Here is an 18315-nt window from a genome sequence, read left to right as displayed (position 1 = left end):
TTATTGATTTACTGTCTAAATCTTATTGATTTAATGTCATGTTTTCTTTCTTTTCTTGCAATTTTACGATGCAGGTTTTGCCATGTGACATTCATCACAGAATAAACCGTTTGGTTTGCTCTACGATGGCTATTTTTGCAGGTTTCAGTTCTTATGTCGTGTCAGTAACGAAGGCACTGTCCATCACTTATATTACTGGAAAAATTGGATCAGTCTGTTGTCTGAGTACAAGCTGAATCCCTATGATGAACTGCAGTTTGGTTTAACAAAAATGCCACAATTAGTCCTTCTTGCGTTTAAAAGAAATGAAGAAAAAAACTGGATCACGGTCACGGATCCTAGTCAAGTTAGAAAGCTGATCATAGTAGACCAGACACGATCGCCGTTGTCTCGCACAGATCGAGCACCAGCAGTTGCTCTAGCACTGACAGCGGCAGCAACTCAGTCTGATCCAGCTGAGGATTGGGCACCGACCGCGTCAGCGGATCAGTCTGATCTACCGGAGGATCGGGCATCGACACCGGCACCTACTCCGACACCCACACCAGCTCTACAAGGAGCACCATCTCCGGCAGCAGCAGCGGCTTCGGCACCTGCACCAACACTTGCACTTGCATCTGCTCCGGCCCGTGCAGTTGCACCGGCAACAGACTGGGCTGCAGTTTGCACTTCATATACCAAAGTCCTTACAAAAACCGACATGTCCACCTTCTTGGTAAGCATTGGCCGCCCAAGTGCTTCGTTCTTTTTTCTTTCCATGTTGTTTCACATGATTCACTGTGTTGATCTAACTGTTTGGGTATGTCTTCTTGTTTGCAAACAGAGAATTCCTAGAGCAATGAGGGAGTCGTTCAACAATCCGGGCGACCGCGGCCAAGTTTCTCTTACCATGCGCAGCCTTGGTGTGAATGAACCTGCTCAATATACCATAAGTACAAAGGATGGTCGCATGATGATTGATGCTAAAAGGATGGTCAAGGTTCAAATCTAAATCATATCTTGCGATAGGGGATGATATCAAAATCGAACTTTCTTGGCAAGGAGAGCTAGTCCAAATCAACTTTGAAATTAGCAGCACGCAACTGCCGAACTGATCTATCATCCGAGAGATTTTGATGTAATAATCTGGCATGGTGAAACAAGTGTCATGTGTGTATAAGTAGTATGACAGTATTATTTATCACATGGTATATCGTTGATAGAATTGCAACTCTGATTGCTGGTTAGGAACTGTCGTTCGATTTCATTCCAACAGCTGACGTGCTTTATTCAATTTTGTGTATTCGCCTTGCGACAGCATCTAAAACCAGCGCCGTACCGATCGCTTGCAATATGAAAAGCGCTGAGGTAGAACACATGGGCCCCCAAACATGCAGGGTCGGCCTGCGGCCCAAAGTCCAGAACCGTGAGCCTATTTGAGTATTATATTCTCAGCTGAACCCCCATAATGCCCGTGCATTGCAGAGGGAGTATATTTCTCGGCAAGATGAGCCTGTGATATAAAAGATTTGTATATTTCTTTACAGAGGGAGTATCTCTCTGTCAAAAAATATATTTATGTGTAACTAGTTACTCCTGTCTTTCTACTTCCTTTCGCTAATATGTGGGGCAAGCGGCAACGGGGTCCACGTGCCATATGCACAAATTAGAGTGCACAACTTCACGGTAGACACACCCCGGTCGTAGCGCCACAGTAATGCCCAATGAGCCATCAAATCACAACCCCCCTTCCAGCTTTAGCAGTAAGCTGGACGGATGAAGCGGCAATATTTCATTGGGCCTGAATCCCCTTCTCCCTCGCCTGCTTGTTCAGAGAAAACCCCCTCTCGGCGATTGCATAGGGTTTTCCCATGGAGAACCAGGTATGAATTCTCCATCCATCCCCGATAAATCCAAGTCCCTTGGTCGCAGGTAATCCTAGGATGGCAGCCGCCGCCGTTGATGCATTTTTCTTCCTACTGAATCTAGTGTGTTTCATTTGCAGTGCCCAAAGTGCGAGTACCCTACAGGTTTCTGCGCCCTCGGCGAGACACCACACTTGTTCCTTCTCATCCTAACACAGCATTTTGAAACGCGCAGTATGTTCCTAGAATCCTCTTTTCTATCTGGAAGGGTGGGTTTTTTTTGAACATGCTGTGTTCTCATATTATTTTTCCTGTAGTGTATTATTTGCTCTGCGAGAACACATGTACTCAAGATGCTCAGCCTTGCCATAACTGAATACACTAGTTTAATGATCACAGTGAAGACAAGCCATGGATATAAGTTCCGAGTTGGGTTCATGAACCAAGAAGATCGCTGCTTTTTTTATGGCCGAACTTGGATAAACTTTCTCAAGTGTTACGGACTGAAAGTTGGCACACGAATGTTGATGGAAATAGCAGAACCTGGTCTCATCTTCACTGCGATCTTCCACCCCGAGGTCCTTCCAATTGTTCATCCATGTTAGTTTTGTATCTGGTTCTTGCTTGTTGCCTCGATTACTTCTTAATCCACCTATTCTGTCTAACTAATCACAATTTAACTTTAGAAGTAGCAACGAATCTCTCACGAAGATGCTACTTTTAATTAATATTTTCTTATAATTGGTGGCACGTGTTGGTTTTTTCAGAGTTAAGCAGTCTGCTCGTTTGTTACTCTGTAATAACTCGGCTGTTACTAATGGCACTGAAGTTGACTGGATCGATATCCACAAGTTCCTACACTTTATTGATCGTCTTGAGGTCCTTGTGGGGCGTTTCAATGGTGGAAGGCCACGTGGGATATGTGTGCCACTACTGCACTCGTTGAACAGGTCCAACTATGTCGAGAAACTTATGGTACGAGTTGTTTTCTGTTATATATGTTGTTCATAAACTATTGCTTATACAAAGTTTTACAGCTGTGATCTTCTTGAAACAGGAACTGCCGAGTTTTATTGTTCCTATACAGATGCCTGACCATGGTCGGGTCAGGCTTGCGCTTGGTCACAACATGATGTTTATGTCGACCTACTCAATTCCCCTTGGAGGTGAAAAGATATTTATTCATGGATGGTCTCAAATAATGAAGGCCCGTCCATCTTGGAGAATAGGACAGAAGATTATGTTCATGTTTTTCCATGGCTCTAAAGTGAATATCCTGTTTATTGACCACGTTACGAGATGAAGCCGCTTTCAGAAGGTTGTTGATGCGCGGGGTGGCGCCTGGGCCTTGTCCTGGGGCTTGGCGGCCTCACCCTTGGTTAACTGTAGGCAAAGTAGCACTGTTCGAGGCGTGCTTTGTACGATTGAACCTGTATAAGTACTAATACCGCTTTCAGCTTTGGTTGTTAAGTGCCCCTACTGGTTTCAGTTAAGGTTGTTAAGTACTCCTACTGCTTTTACAGTCTGTCGTGTTTCTTCAGTCATGTCTTCATCCAGCCGCCAAAACCAAACCAGCGCCGGCGGGGCCGTCTGCTTCCGCCTCCCACGGCTGGCTGCGCCTCAGCGCACGCATCGCCGCCCCACCGTCTCCTAAATCGTTAACGCCGACGTCCTCCGCGCGCTTTGGTGCGCTCGCCATGGCGCCGCCCTCTCGCGTTGTCAACACGGTCAACAAACAACAGGAATCGGCAGAAGTACGTGGAGAGGATGACAGTAGGGGCCCACCACGTCAGCGTATGGAAAAATAAAATGCTTCCTCCTAACGTTTTCCTGACATTTGGGACCCACGACATTATGAGCGTATATAGTCAATAGAGAAGAGAACATCACAAGATCGGCTGACACCTGGGACGTAGCTACTCGAGCAGTATTTTTTTTGTTTGGTATTGTTGATAGGGAGCAGGGTTTGGACTGGGCTGTGGCCCGTCTAGCCCAGGCTTATATTTTATGTTCACCATGTGACCAGCCCAGCTATTTTTTCTTTGTGAAAATAAGGCCGGTTTATTTTTTCTGAAAATCTTGACGCCTGCAAATCTTGAAAGTAATATGAAATGGGTTGTAAATATAAAAACAGATGACAAATTGGCAATTACTTTATAATTTCTGAATTTTATCACATTTTCAGATTTCTATTTTACTGGGCATTAACCTAATTTAAATATATCTTTAAAGTAATTTAAATCTGGCTGGACATTTCGGTATTAAAAATAGTTTGGAACCCACATAAATATGCGAAATTGGTCCTGGCCAACCAAAAAAAAGACTGCAATAAATTGTATAAGAAGTTTCCATGAGCTATATATAAATCTCTACTCCTATAAAAAAGAGTTGGTGGTGATGGCGTGCGTGCCTTCATCTCATCTACACCGTCGGATCTGAAATGTGAGGCTGAGATGACTCATTGTGCCCGATTGTCCCTGAAACAGAACACGTGGAGATTCTCCTTCTCTCGGGGAAGATAACGAGCCTTCGAGAATCCCCTCCCGAATTCCTTGCGGTGAGCCTCTCTCCTCTATCTTTCCCCGGCGACCACTGAAGTCGATTTTGGCGAGGATCCCTCTTGCCTCCCCTTGGATAGGGTATTTCTCCCTCTAGATCTGGCGTGTAGGCCATCAGAGAGACGATAGCGGGGATTGCTGCCATGGCCAAGTTTGTTTTCTACAGTAAGTTCCTTCATTTTTTTCCTTTGTGGCTGCTGGGGTTGATTCCCGTTTGTGCCTGACTCAGGTCCTAAACTTCCAACGAGAGTCTCTTTCTTCCGTGCTGCAAATGGAGGCTACTAGCGACAGGACCGCCATGGGTAGGCCTGGGAATTACAGGCGTGGAGGATTTCTGGGCAAGCCACTCGTTCCTGGGCGTGCCTGTGCCACTGCCGACGTGGATTTAGCCTTGCTGAAATTACTGAGCTCTATCCCCCAGGTTGTTACCAAATTTTCTATTAGATTGTTTATTTTCATTCTGATCCGTGTCAGATTTTTGTACTTGCATTATTTTGTGCCAGGTAATTAGAGCAGCATGACCAACCACTGCCAAATTCCTTCCTAAGTGGAGAAGTTCCCAATCCCTAAGATCAAGGAATGAAGATAAGCTTTTCCACTTTGTTGTATCAAGTAATTTAACTTCCCAGTTCACACTAAATTATTGTGTATTGGCAACCTGAATTATCTATTTTACAAAAAAGCATATATACACTTCTGTAGTTCTATGAGATCAATGGAGCAAGAAGGGCATGCAGTATTGTCTTCTGTCGCTTGGAAATACTAATTGAAAAAAGATATGCAGCATTAGTAATATCCTTCTCATATGTGGTCCGAGACTCCGAGGGAGACGCCCAGTAATGAGTGCAGTGGTCCTTGTAGATAGGTTTTTCATGACTTCAACATGCGCCTTCCATCTCATTACTATGTGTTACCCCAAAATCCTATGAGTTCATATACGAGTTTTTAATCTCTGCAAGTAAATTTTGATATTGTGTAAGGTCTGTATGATTAGAATCCCATGGGAAACTGTGTAATCTCTTGTAAGACAATATGCATGAGTTTAGACTCATATACCTAACCTGCATAATTGCTGGAAATATTTTGAACAAGTTATATCTCATTTTTATCTTACTTAGTTTAGTTTTGCGGCGAGGCAAATCCTACATGACACTCATAGTCGACTGGACACACCATGTCGTGCACTGGCCCAACATGGTCAGAGATGAGACCGAACGGTCGAAGTGGAGCCGGAGACGATGTGGCCAAATCGTACTTTAGTGCATTATATTGTCTCTTGGCAGTCTTAGTTTCCCCTCAGTAAATGATATATGGTGTTTATGTTGAATACTGTTTCATTGTTTCGAGGCACACCCGTTAGAACAAATCCTGTAATTTAGTAATGTTTAGGGCATTATGGTTGTGAGTAGTTATCTCTTAGTTTTACGAATACATGTACTTTTGCCTTGTTGCCACCTGCGAAATGGAATATTGCAGTTTAACACTTCTGTCAAATTTTGCTTAGTAGTTCCCCTGTAGTTATTTGATTCTTATTTGACCTGCATCATTGCAAGTATTTATTCTTAACAATTTTCCTTTTTTGTCCATTCAATGGGAAGCCAGAAGATGTTCTATATCCAAAAACAATTGGACAAGGTAACACCAGTAAGCACATCTACTTCAAGTTTTGTGTGATGCTATCTCACTTCTTTTATACTCTTGGTGATCAAAGGTTGTACCTTCAGCAGTGTTTGAGTAAATGCTGTCAGTTTTGTCAATAGTTGGAGAAGATATTATCATCAAGCGCGCGCACAGTCCTATGCTAGGAAAGAGAACTGGGATTGGAATGGGATGTCCCAATTTCTTTGCCGTGGGGCCATGGAAATCTGAGTTCTTCCTCTTCTTTTGACACATGAGCCATGCCTTGTGGAGCTCTTTTTTCATGAACTGCATCTTGGCCCCTCTGTGTGGCAAAGTATTGTTTGGAATCTGCTACATTGTGGCCATTTTGTGGCCACATCAGATGCTTCTCTTGAGAGGCTGGTGATAATTTTGGGTTGTCTCCTGAAATCTGGTCAAAAACTTGCCTTCTCACATGAAAAGGAATACATGAAGATGTTCGCTGTTGAAAACCATTTTTTATTCGTCCCTAAACTAGATTTTACACAGTTATAATGCATGAAGATATTCATTGTTGAAAGCATTTTTTTATTAGTTTTACTATGGTCTGCTATGCTCGAGTGCTTGGCAGGAGCACATGAGAAGGAAAGAGGGAGATTGATATCGCCATCTTGAGTTGTTTTTTAATTAGAACAATTGTTGAATAGTTTGTCTGTATACGAAAATTCGAATTTGAGCCCGAGCTCATCTGCACCTGCGCTCACGAAAAAAATCAAAATAAATACTAGAAAAATTCAAAAAATTCCAAAAATAATTAGGGTAGTAGACAATTTAATGCGTGAGGTACGCTCCAATTTTCAAAATATTTGGACTTCTGTGCAGCTCTCAGCAAAAAAGACAAATCGGAGGTCTGTAAAAATGTGTATTGTTCATATACTGTTGGTCTGATTTGTCTTTTTTGCTGAGAGCTGCACAGAAGTCCAAATGTTTTGAAAATTGGAGCGTACCTCACGCATCAAATTGTCTACCACCCTAATTTTTTTGGAATTTTTTGAATTTTTCTGAATTTCTTACGATTTTATTTTTGACCGGGTGCAGATGCACCCGGGCACCGAAACGCCGCTCTCGTCTGTATATTACTCCCTCTGTTCCAATCTATAAGGTGTGCATGCTTTTCGAGATTATGTTTGACCATGAATTTCACCAATGAAAGATGGGCCATGCATAATAAATAATATATCATTGATTACATATTCGAAAGAATTTGGAATGACATAATTTTCAAATCATAGGACTTATATATTATTTTGTGTAGTTGACCGTCAAAATTAAATCTCAAAAAGCACGCATACCATTTATTGGAGAACCGAGGGATTATTTATTATCCCTTGGAGTAGGAAAAAAATGTCACTATGATTCTGCTCGCGATGCAAAGGAAAGCCAGACATTACCGTGATGGAACATGATAGCAAAGTTTAACACCCAAATTACGGAAGAGATAAAGGATCACTGAAGAATTCCCATGCCAAGTTTAACCCTTGAAGAAATGCAAGGGAAGAGCGCACACTGGAGAGTGTGGCGGCTGAGTTTACCACCTGAGCAGAGGCAAGCATTGCTAGATCGGCATAAGGCGAACTACAACATTAGGGGAGATACCCTATGTAAATATGTATCTGAATTACTATGAGCTAGGATGGTTTCTTTTGTACTTTCAGATGTAATATTCATCAATTTTCTTTTGACATGCTATCGATGTGAATTATTTGATCATTGGTCTTAGTACTACTTTTGTCCATCGCTAGCTAAAGGGCATGAATAACTTCGTAATTCTTTCCCCTACATACTTTTATTATCATTTTGTGGTTCCGTGGCGTAGCACGGACATCTTACTAGTTATTAAAAAAAAGAGGGAGTGGTCTAACTCGTGGGCCTGTTTAGTTGACGCGTATGCAAAAATTTTTAGTTATTATATACGTCAACAAACGATTCTAGTAGACGTAACCGTTGGATGTCAATCCAACGGCCGTCGTGTTCAATCTCTGATCTTCTTGCTTCAGCCGCCAAAGCAGCGCCGGCGGGACCGTCTACTCCCGCCTCCCGTGGCCGGCTGTGCTGCCGCGCAGGCCTCAGCGCCCCTTACTACTCCCACCGCTGGCCAGGGCATCCCTCTACTCTCCCACACCTCCTGTTATTCTGCGGCGACGGCAGCCTCACACCGCAGCCGAAACGGTGAACACTCGTACTCCTCTCCGCGTGGGCATCCACTGCCGCGTCTTCCCCGGCTCCACGTCGTCCCCTTCCTATGCCTCGCCGTCATGGTGCTCTCGACGAGGCGTGGTCAAAGTGATCAACGACCGACTTCCATCGAAAGAGTACTGTACGTGGAGAGGCTGACAGCTAGGTCCACGGCAGCCGCAATGAAGTGCCTCCTTATTACGCGGAAAATAATTATTCCTCCACCTGACAGCAGGGACCCACCGGACGGGCCACCAGTATTTTGCGAAAAAAATCATTTCCCCCTGACTGCTGGGACCCACCGGATGGGCCACCGTATTTCGCGAAAAAAATGTTCCCCCCGCTGTCAGCTCGGACCCACCGGAAGTGCCTCCTTATTACGCACAAAAAAATGAATACTCCCCCGGCTAGCTGGGACCCACCTTGGTGGGAGGCTGACTTGTGGGCCTACTAAGTTGACGGGGATGAAGGGCTTTGTCAACTTAGTCAATATGAACGATTCTAGCTCAAGTGACCGTACGATGTCCATCCAACGGCCGTAGTGCTTCTTCAACCTCTGGTCTTCTTGCTCCAGCCGCCCAAAGCAGCGCCGGTCGTGCCGCATGCTCCTGCCTCCCATGGCCGGCTGTGCTGCCGCGGAGGCCTCACCGCCCCTACTATTCCCACCGCTGGCCAGGCCCTGCGGCGACGGCAGCCTCACACCGCAGCCGAACCAGTGAACCCTCGTACTCCTCTCCGCGTGCGCGGGGGCTTCCGCTGCCGCGTCTACCCCGGCTCCCCGTCGTCCCCTTCCTAGGCCTCGCCGTCATCCACCGCCCTGGTGCTCTCGGCGCGGCGTGGTCAACGTGGTCAAGGAACGACTTCCATCGGACGTGGACTGTACGTGGAGAGGCTGACAGCTGGGTCCACGGCGGCAGCAAGGAAGTGCCTTCTTATTACGCGGAAAATAATGATTCCTCCACCTGACAGCAGGGACCCACCGGACGGGCCATCGTATTTCGCCCCCTGACTGCCGGGACCCACCAGCTACATCTTCGTAGGCAAGGAAGTGCCTGACAGTCGGGACCCACCTGGTCGAAGCGTACGTAGCGTTGTCATTCTGGTCGCGAACGTGTACGTACATATATACTGGTGGATGTAGAGGCGCGCACGTGTCGTAGTAGAGGCGACCAGGGTGCAAGAAAGAAAATACGGCCACGTATGTGTACATACGAGCGGGGTCTCGAACGCCTACTCGCGCATACGTACGGCGAGGGATCGTGTACATGGCTGGGTCGGAACAGAGAAATAGTGTCGTCGTCGTGTTCATGGGTCGGAACGGAATGCGTGGTCATGTTCATCGGGAGGGCTTGGACGGAAGAGGCGACGGAAACAAGGCTTGGCGTACCGCACAACGGAGGAAACGGACCTCCTACGGTCGAAACGGGGGTCCTGTTGATCGGGAGGGGTGTGGAGTACCGCACAACGGAGGAAACGGACCTCCTACGGTCGAAACGGGGGTCCTGTTGATCGGGAGGGGTGTGGCATACCGCAAAACGGAGGAAACGGACCTCCTACGGTCGAAACGGGGGTCCTGTTGATCGGGAAGGGTGTGGCGTACCGCAAAACGGAGGAAACGGACTTGTGTTGGAGCGCTACGGTCGAAACGGGGGTCCTGTTCATCGGGAGGGGTGTGGCGTACCGCAAAACGGGACTCCACGGGATACTGTTCATCTCCACCGTCGACCCCCTCCAGCCTCCACGAGCTACTGTTCATCCACCATCGACCTCCTCCAGCCTCCACCGTGCGCTACTCCACCGGCTACTGTTCAACCACCCCTCCACCGTCTACTGTTCATCCAGCCCTCCACACCACGGGGTCCTGTTCAACCACCCCTCCACGGGCACCCCTCCACCGTCTACTGTTCATCCTGCCCTCCACGGGGTGGTCCTGTTCATCCACCCCTCCACGGGGTCCTGTTCATCCAGCCCAAACCGGCTCGATCGATCGGGGTCCTGTTCATCCAGAGGCAACACCACGGGGTCCTGTTCATCCACCCCCACCGGGAACTGTTCATCCAACCCCCCCCCCCCCCGCAACGCTCACTGTTCATCCAGAGGCAGCATCGATCGGCTTCAGTTAGCAGCAGTAGCCAAGGAATCGCTCGATCGAGTTCAGTTAACAGCCATCGATCGATCGCTCGGGTTCAGTAACGCGTAGCCTGCAGTGCAATCGCTCGGGTTCAGTTAGAGCCCAATGGCTCGCTCGGGTTCAGTTAGAGCCAACGCCTCGCACACACGCGCGTACGTGTACGAGAGAAACGCGCATCGCTCGGCCCCCGACCTCCCACCATAACCGGGAACTCCCCAAAATTTTCCTCCCCCTCGCTTCTACCATGGTTTTTTCCGTCATGGACGGCCCAAAGAATGTCATGCAGCTGCGTCTCCGGCCCGCCCAGGACGAAAAGCCCATTTTCTATCATGATTTTTTGTCATAGAAGTAGGAGCCCACCACATCTATGATGATACCGGGTTTTGTCACAATTATCGTCATAGAAGTGTCATATGTATGACAGAAAAAAAAATCGTTCGGCCCAAAATGTCACGGATGTGTCTTTTTTTTGTAGTGCATGTCATCTTAGTTAAAATAGGAGATCACTGTTATCATGGTTTATGTGACATAGGTGCTAGTGTGAGTGCTATTCCTTATACCTAATATCAAGAAATTATGAATGACATAGCACCCACAGAGATAGAAGAAATAGATGGTACTATTAAACTTGCTAATAGAGACACTATATCACCAATTGGGATTGTTAGAGATGTTGAAGTCTTGTATGAGAAAATAACATACCCTACTGATTTTCGTGTTCTTGGTTCCCCACAAGATGACTTTTGTCCCATTATTTTTGGTAGACCTTTCTTGAACACCGTTAATACTAAGATAGATTGTGAGAAACAAACTGTCGGTGTTAGTTTTGATAATGAGTCTCATGAGTTCAAATTTTCCAAGTTTAGTAGAAATCTTCATGAAAAAGAATTTCCTAGTAAAGATGAATTAATTGGTCTTGCTTCTATTGTTGTACCACCTACTAATCCTTTAGAACAATATTTGCTAGACCATGAGAATGATTTTCATATGCATGAAAGAAATGAAATAGATAAAAAAACTTGAACAACGTCCTATACTTAAACACAAATTGCCTATTGAAACTCTAGGAGGTCCTCCTCCACCTAAAGGTGATCCTATGTTTGAATTAAAACAATTGCCAGACACTTTGAAATATGCTTATCTTGATGAAAAGAAGATATATCATGTTATTATTAGTGCTAACCTTTCAGAACATGAAGAAGAAAGATTATTGAAAGTTCTAAGGAAGCATCGAGCTGCTATTGGATATACTCTTAATGATTTAAAGGGCATTAGTCCCATTCTATGTCAGCACAAAATTAATATGGAACCTGATGCTAAACCCGTTGTTGATCACCAACGTCGGTTAAATCCGAAGATGAAAGAATTGGTAAGAACGGAAATATTAAAACTTCTGGAAGCATGTATAATCTATCCCATAGCTGATAGTAGATGGGTAAGTCCTGTTCATTGTGTTCCTAAGAAAGGAGGTATAACTGTTATTCCTAATGATAAGAATGAACTTATTCCACAAATAATTGTTACAGGCTATAGAATGGTAATAGATTTTAGAAATTTAAACAAGGCAACTAGAAAAGATCATTACCCTTTGCCTTTTATTGATCAAATGCTTGAAAGGTTATCTAAGCACACACACTTGCTTCCTTGATGGATATTCTGGCTTTTCACAAATACCTGTTTCTCAACCTGGTCAAGAAAAGACCACTTTTACTTGTCCCTTTGGAACCTATGCTTATAGACGTATGCCTTTTGGTTTATGTAATGCACCTGCTACCTTTCAAAGATGTATGACTGCTATATTCTCTGACTTCTGTGAAAAGATTGTTGAGGTTTTCATGGATGACTTTTCTGTTTATGGGAAGTCTTTTGATGATTGTTTAAGCAATCTTGATCGAGTTTTGCAGAGATGTGAACAAACAAATCTTGTCTTGAATTGGAAGAAGTGCCACTTTATGGTTAATGAAGGCATTGTCTTGGGTCATAAAATTTCTTAAAGAGGTATTGAAGTGGACAAAGCTAAGGTTGATGCAACTGAGAAAATGCCATGTCCTAAAGATATAAAAGGTATTTGTAGTTTCTTAGGTCATGCTGGTTTCTATAGGAGATTTATCAAAGACTTTCCAAAAAATTCTAGGCTTCCTACTAGTCTCTTGCAGAAGGATATTCCTTTTGTTTTCGGTGATGATTGTTTAGAAGCCTTTGAAACACTTAAGAAAGCTTTAATTTCTGCACCTATTGTTCAACCACCTGATTGGAACCTGCCCTTTGAAATTATGTGTGCTGCTAGTGATTATGTTGTTGGTGTTGTTCTAGGACAAAGAGTTGATAAGAAATTGAATGTTATTCATTATGCTAGTAAAACTCTAGACAGTGCTCAAAGAAATTATGCTACTACTGAAAAAGAGTTCTTAGCAGTGGTGTTTGCTTGTGATAAATTTAGACCTTATATTATTGATTCCAAAGTAAGTGTTCACACATACCATGTTGCTATTAAATATCTTATGGAAAAGAAAGATGCTAAACCTAGACTTATTCGATGGGTTCTCTTGTTACAAGAATTTGATTTACATATCATTGATAGAAAAGGAGCTGAGAACCCAGTTGCTGATAATTTGTCTAGGCTTGAAAATGTGCTTGATGACCCACTACCTATTGATGATAGTTTTCCTGATGAGCAGTTAGCTGCAATAAATGTTTCTCATGGTACTCCTTGGTATGCTGATTATGCTAATTACATTGTTGCTAAATATCTACCACCTAGCTTTACTTACCAACAAAAGAAAAAATTCTTCTATGATTTAAGACATTACTTTTGGGATGACCCACATCTTTATAAAGAAGGAGTAGATGGTATTCTTAGAGTTGTGTACCTGATCATGAACAGGGACAAATCCTATGGAAATGTCACTCCGAGGCTTATGGAGGGCATCATGCTGGAGATAGAACTGCTCACAAGGTATTGCAATCTGGATTTTATTGGCCTACTCTCTTCAAGGAACCGTAAGTTCGTCTTATCTTGTGATGAATGTCAAAGAATAGGTAATATCGGTAAGCGTCAAGAAATGCCTATGAATCATTCACTTGTTGTTGAACCATTTGATGTTTTGGGATTTGATTACATGGGACCTTTTCCTTCCTCTAATGGGTATACTCATATATTGGTTGTTGTTGATTATGTTACTAAATGGGTAGAAGCTATTCCAACTAGTAGTGCTGACCACAACACCTCTATTAAAATGCTTAAGGAAGTTATTTTCCCAAGGTTTCCAGTCCCTAGATATTTAATGACTGATTGTGATTCACACTTTATTCATGGTGCTTTCCGTAAAATGCTTGCCAAGTATGATGTTAACCATATAATTGCATCACCTTATCATCCTCAGTCTAGTGGTCAAGTTGAACTTACCAATAGAGAAATAAAATTAATTTCGCAAAAGACTGTCAATAGGTCCATGAAGAATTGGTCTAAGAAATTAGATGATGCACTTTGGGCTTATAGAACAGCATATAAAAATCCTATGGGTATGTCTCCTTATAAAATGGTTTATTGAAAAGCATGTCATTTGCCTCTTGAGTTAGAATATAAAGCATTTTGGGCAATCAAAGAACTCAATTATGACTTCAAACTTGCTAGTGAAAAGAGGTTATTTGATATTAGCTCATTAGATGAATGGAGAACTCAAGCTTATGAAAATGCAAATTATTTAAATAAAAAATTAAAAGATGGCATGACAAAAGAATTCAAAAGCATGAGTTTAAAGTTGGAGAATATGTTCTTTTGTACAACTCTCATTTTAGATTCTTTGCAGGAAAACTCCTCTCAAAATGGGAAGGCCCATACGTCATCGTGGAGGTTTGACGGTCTGGAGCCATCAAGATAAATAATTCCGAAGGTACTAACCCGAAGGTTGTCAATGGACAACGAATAAAGCATTATATCTCAGGTACCCCTGTTAATGTTGAAAGTAATATTATCGAAACTATGACACCGGAAGAACACATAAAAGAGTCCTTCCGGAACACTCCAGAATCATGAAAATAAGGAGGTACGCGATACGGTAAGTAAACGGAATCTGAAAAATCTGCAAAAATATTTTTTATCAGTTTTGGAATATTTTAGAATTTTGGGAATAAAGAAACTTCCAGCAAGCGTACCCTGGTGGGCACAAGACACAAGGGCGCGCCAGGCAAGATAAAAAAATCTATATATACTTCCCGAACATGTTGATCACCGTATTGCGGAGAAATCCCCTGTTCTCTTTTCTTGTTGTTTTCTGTCAGATCTGTCGGGCCAGGCATCATGTCTTCTTCTTCCTCCAATAATGTGGAAGAGGATGCTTGGTTGATGAAGATCGAGCTGAAGAGAGAAGAGCCGTGGAAGCCGTCAGAGTAGATGAGAGCAAGGAGGTTACCGTAGATCAGCCTTCGGTCTTCGAACAAGCGCTGCCAGCTTAGGAGGAGGAGGAAGATATCCTTAAACCTTACCTTACTCATCTTACTCCTGCTGAGATTGAAGCCTTTCGCATCATTGAGATAGTTCGCATACAAAATAAGTATCTCACTCGTGAAAATATTCTGCATCAAGAGCACATCACCCATCTTCGGAGCATCATCCGTCGATTGGAGAATCTCTTGATCCTTAAGGATAGAATTGCTTCATCACCACCATCATCTTCTTCACCACCAAAGGAAACCTGAGTATCGGGTATGGGCACTCCCCTTGGCTTCCGCCAAGCTTGGGGGAGGTGCCCCGGTATCGTATCATCCCACTATCTTTTTTCTTTTACTTATTTTAGTTCGATCCTTTTGCTTTAGATGGATAAAAGTTTAGTTTGATCCTTTCTTATTTGAGAGTTTGCTTAGTGATCTATCCTTGTAATCGTGTGCAAGTTATATAATAAAGTATAGTATGAGTTTTTTTCTTTCTTTACTTTCATGTTGCAAATAAAATAAAAGAAATAGGAAAGGAAATAAATAAAAGAAAGGAAATAAATAAAGAAAAGATTATATACTAATCCTATGGTAGGTGATGGCACCACATAAGGAAAAGTATAAGTAGAACATTTTATTAGAGATTGACAAACATAGCATTAGTCAATGATGCAACTCATGAAATAATTAATAAGGGAAGAGAAGATTTACATATAAATATACTATCCTAAAAATCTTTTGTGATTGTGAACCCTCATCAAAATATTATATGCCAAAATTGTTGATGTTGGACAAGGAAGACAACTTAATGATTTATGTTTGTTCATATTCACATAGAAGTCATATTGTCATAGATCCTTTAACATGTGGTGCTTGCCCCTATCTTTGCTAGCCAAAAATTCCGCACTAAGTAGAGATACTACTTGTGCATCCAAAAACCCTTAAACCAAAATCTTATTTTCTAGTGTCCACCATACCTACCTAGGGATTAAGCAAGATCCCTCAAGTAAGTTATCATCGGTGCAAAAGGCAATAAAAATTGCTTCTAAAAGTGTGAGATCATTTAGTGTAAGAGAAAATTGAGCATTACACGAACTTGTGATGGTGAAGAATAAAAGCGACAGACAGCATAATAAAGGTCGCTATCACAAGGGGCAATGTAACGTGACATTCTTTTGCACTAAGGGATTGAGTATACAAACAAATAAGCACATGGCAACCTCTGCTTCCCTCTGCGAAGGGCCTACCTTTTACTTTTATGTATTTACTTTTATGCAAGAGTCAAAGTTTTTCTCTCTATTCCTTTTATTTTTCTCCTTTGGCAAGCATCACGTGGTGAGGAAAGATCTAGGCACATATGTCCAGTTGAATATGGGTGGCATGAGTTATTATTGTTGACATCACCCTTGAGGTGAGTATGTTGGGAGGAAAAATCATAAGCCCCTATATTTCTATGTGTCCGGTTGAAACGTTTTCCTCATGGGTACGAGGTGAGTGTTAGCAATCATAGAAGACTATGTGATGGTTGAGTATGTGGACTTGCCTAAAAGGCTCTGACACCTGACCCTTCCTGGAAAGATGATGAATTGTAGTTGCAAAATTGACTGAGAACATTGTTTGTTGGTTTGTAATATAGTTTTTGCTTTATACTTCGATTGTGTGATGAACTCTTACTTATTCATGAGAAGTATATGATAAAAGTTCTATGATAAAAGTCCTATGTTTAATTTTGTTGCTGTTATAAAAATCAACATGATGCTTCTATGTCTATATTTTTTTATCGACACCTCTCTCTCAAAGCATGTGGACATGTTTTTCCATTTCGGTTTTCGCTTGAGGACAAGCGAGGTCTAAGATTGGGGGAGTCGATACATCCACTTGGCATCATGTTTTCTTACTGTTATTTATAATGTTTTTATCCATAATAATGCTTTTTGGAGTAATTCTAATGCCTTTTCTCTCATAATTTGCAAGGTACACACCAAGAGGGAGAATTCTGGCAGCTGGAAATCTGTACCTGGAAAAGCTACGTCAGGCCACCTATTCTGCACAACTCCAAACAAGCTGAAACTTTACGTAGAATTTTTATGGATTATTTAAGAATTATTGGAGCAAATAACTACCAGAGGGGGCCCACCAAGTGGCACAACCCACCTGGGCGCGCCAGGGAGCCCAGGCGTGCCTTGATGGGTTGTGCCCTCCTCGGCCCACCTCCGGTGCCCATCTTTTGGTATATAAGTCATTTTGACCTAGAAAAAAATAGGGAGGGGACTTTCGGGACGAAGCACCGCCGCCTCGAGGCGGAACTTGGGCAGGAGCACTTTTGCCCTCCGGCGGAGCGATTCCGCCAGGGGAACTTCCCTCCCGGAGGGGGAAACCATCATCACCAACAACTCTCCCATCTTGGGGAGGGCAATCTCCATCAACATCTTCAACAAAACCATCTTCTCTCAAACCCTAGTTCATCTCTTGTGTTCAATCTTGTTACCGAAACTATAGATTGGTACTTGTGGGTGACTAGTAGTGTTGATTACATCTTGTAGTTGATTACTATATGGTTTATTTGGTGGTAGATTATATGTTCAGATCCAATATGCTATTTAATACCCCTCTGATCATGAGCATGTTTATCATTTGTGAGTAGTTACCTCTGTTCTTGAGGTCACAGGAGAAATCATGTTGCAAGTAATCATGTGAATTTGATATGTGTTCGATATTTTGATAGTATGTATGTTGTGATTCCCTTAGTGGTGTCATGTGAACGTCGACTACATGACACTTCACCATATTTGGGCCTAAGGGAATGCATCGTGGAGTAGCAATTAGATGATGGGTTGTGAGAGTGGCAGAAGCTTAAACCCCAGTTTATGCGCTATTTCATATGGGACCGATTGGATCCAAAAGTTTAATGCTATGGTTAGAATTTATTTTTAATACTTTTCTCATAGTTGCGGATGCTTGTGGGAGGGTTAATCATAAATAGGAGGTTTGTTCAAGTAAGAACAGCACCTAAGCACCGGTCCACCCACATATCAAATTATCAAAGTAGCGAACACAAATCGAACCAACATGATGAAAGTAACTAGATGAAATTCCCGTTTACCCTCAAGAACGCTTTGTTATCATAAGAGACCGTTTTGGCCTGTCCTTTGCCTCAAAAGGATTGGGCTACCTTGCTACCCTTTTGTTACTACTATCGTTACTTGCTCGTTACAAATTATCTTGCTATCAAACTACTCTGCTACTTACAATTTCAGCACTTGCAGACATTACCTTACTGAAAGCTACTTGTCATTTCCTTCCGCTCCTCATTGGGTTCGACACTCTTACTTATCGAAAAGAGCTACAATTGATCCCCTATACTTGTGGGTCATCAGCCTTCAACGTCATCAGGGCCATCTCGTCTGATCTTATACCGCAATGCACCGCATACCGGGCATGTGTTCAAATCCTCGTACGCACCGCGGAAGAGGATGCGGTCATTAGGGCATGCATGTATCTTCTGCACCTCCAATCC

General features: G+C 43.0%; 1 long non-coding RNA gene across 2 annotated transcripts; it reads left to right on the top strand.

Moving 5' to 3' along the window:
- The first annotated feature begins 4323 nt into the window (after nt 1-4323).
- On the top strand, nt 4324-6516 carry LOC125545511 (uncharacterized). 2 transcript variants are annotated; one of them, XR_007300061.2, is made up of 4 exons: nt 4324-4553; nt 4632-4823; nt 4906-6037; nt 6114-6516. It is a non-coding gene; the product is annotated as an uncharacterized LOC125545511 (long non-coding RNA). The 2 variants fall into 2 exon arrangements; XR_007300062.2 differs by having other exon boundaries at nt 4349-4567.
- Nucleotides 6517-18315: the final 11799 nt, after the last annotated feature.

The sequence above is a fragment of the Triticum urartu genome, chromosome 1A, assembly GCF_056163025.1.
Source record: "Triticum urartu cultivar PI428250 chromosome 1A, HENAU_Tu73, whole genome shotgun sequence".
In the NCBI taxonomy this organism is placed as follows: Eukaryota; Viridiplantae; Streptophyta; class Magnoliopsida; order Poales; family Poaceae; genus Triticum; species Triticum urartu.
The sequence above is the reverse complement of the archived record's forward strand: the minus strand, read 5'-3'. Positions and strand labels throughout refer to the sequence as shown.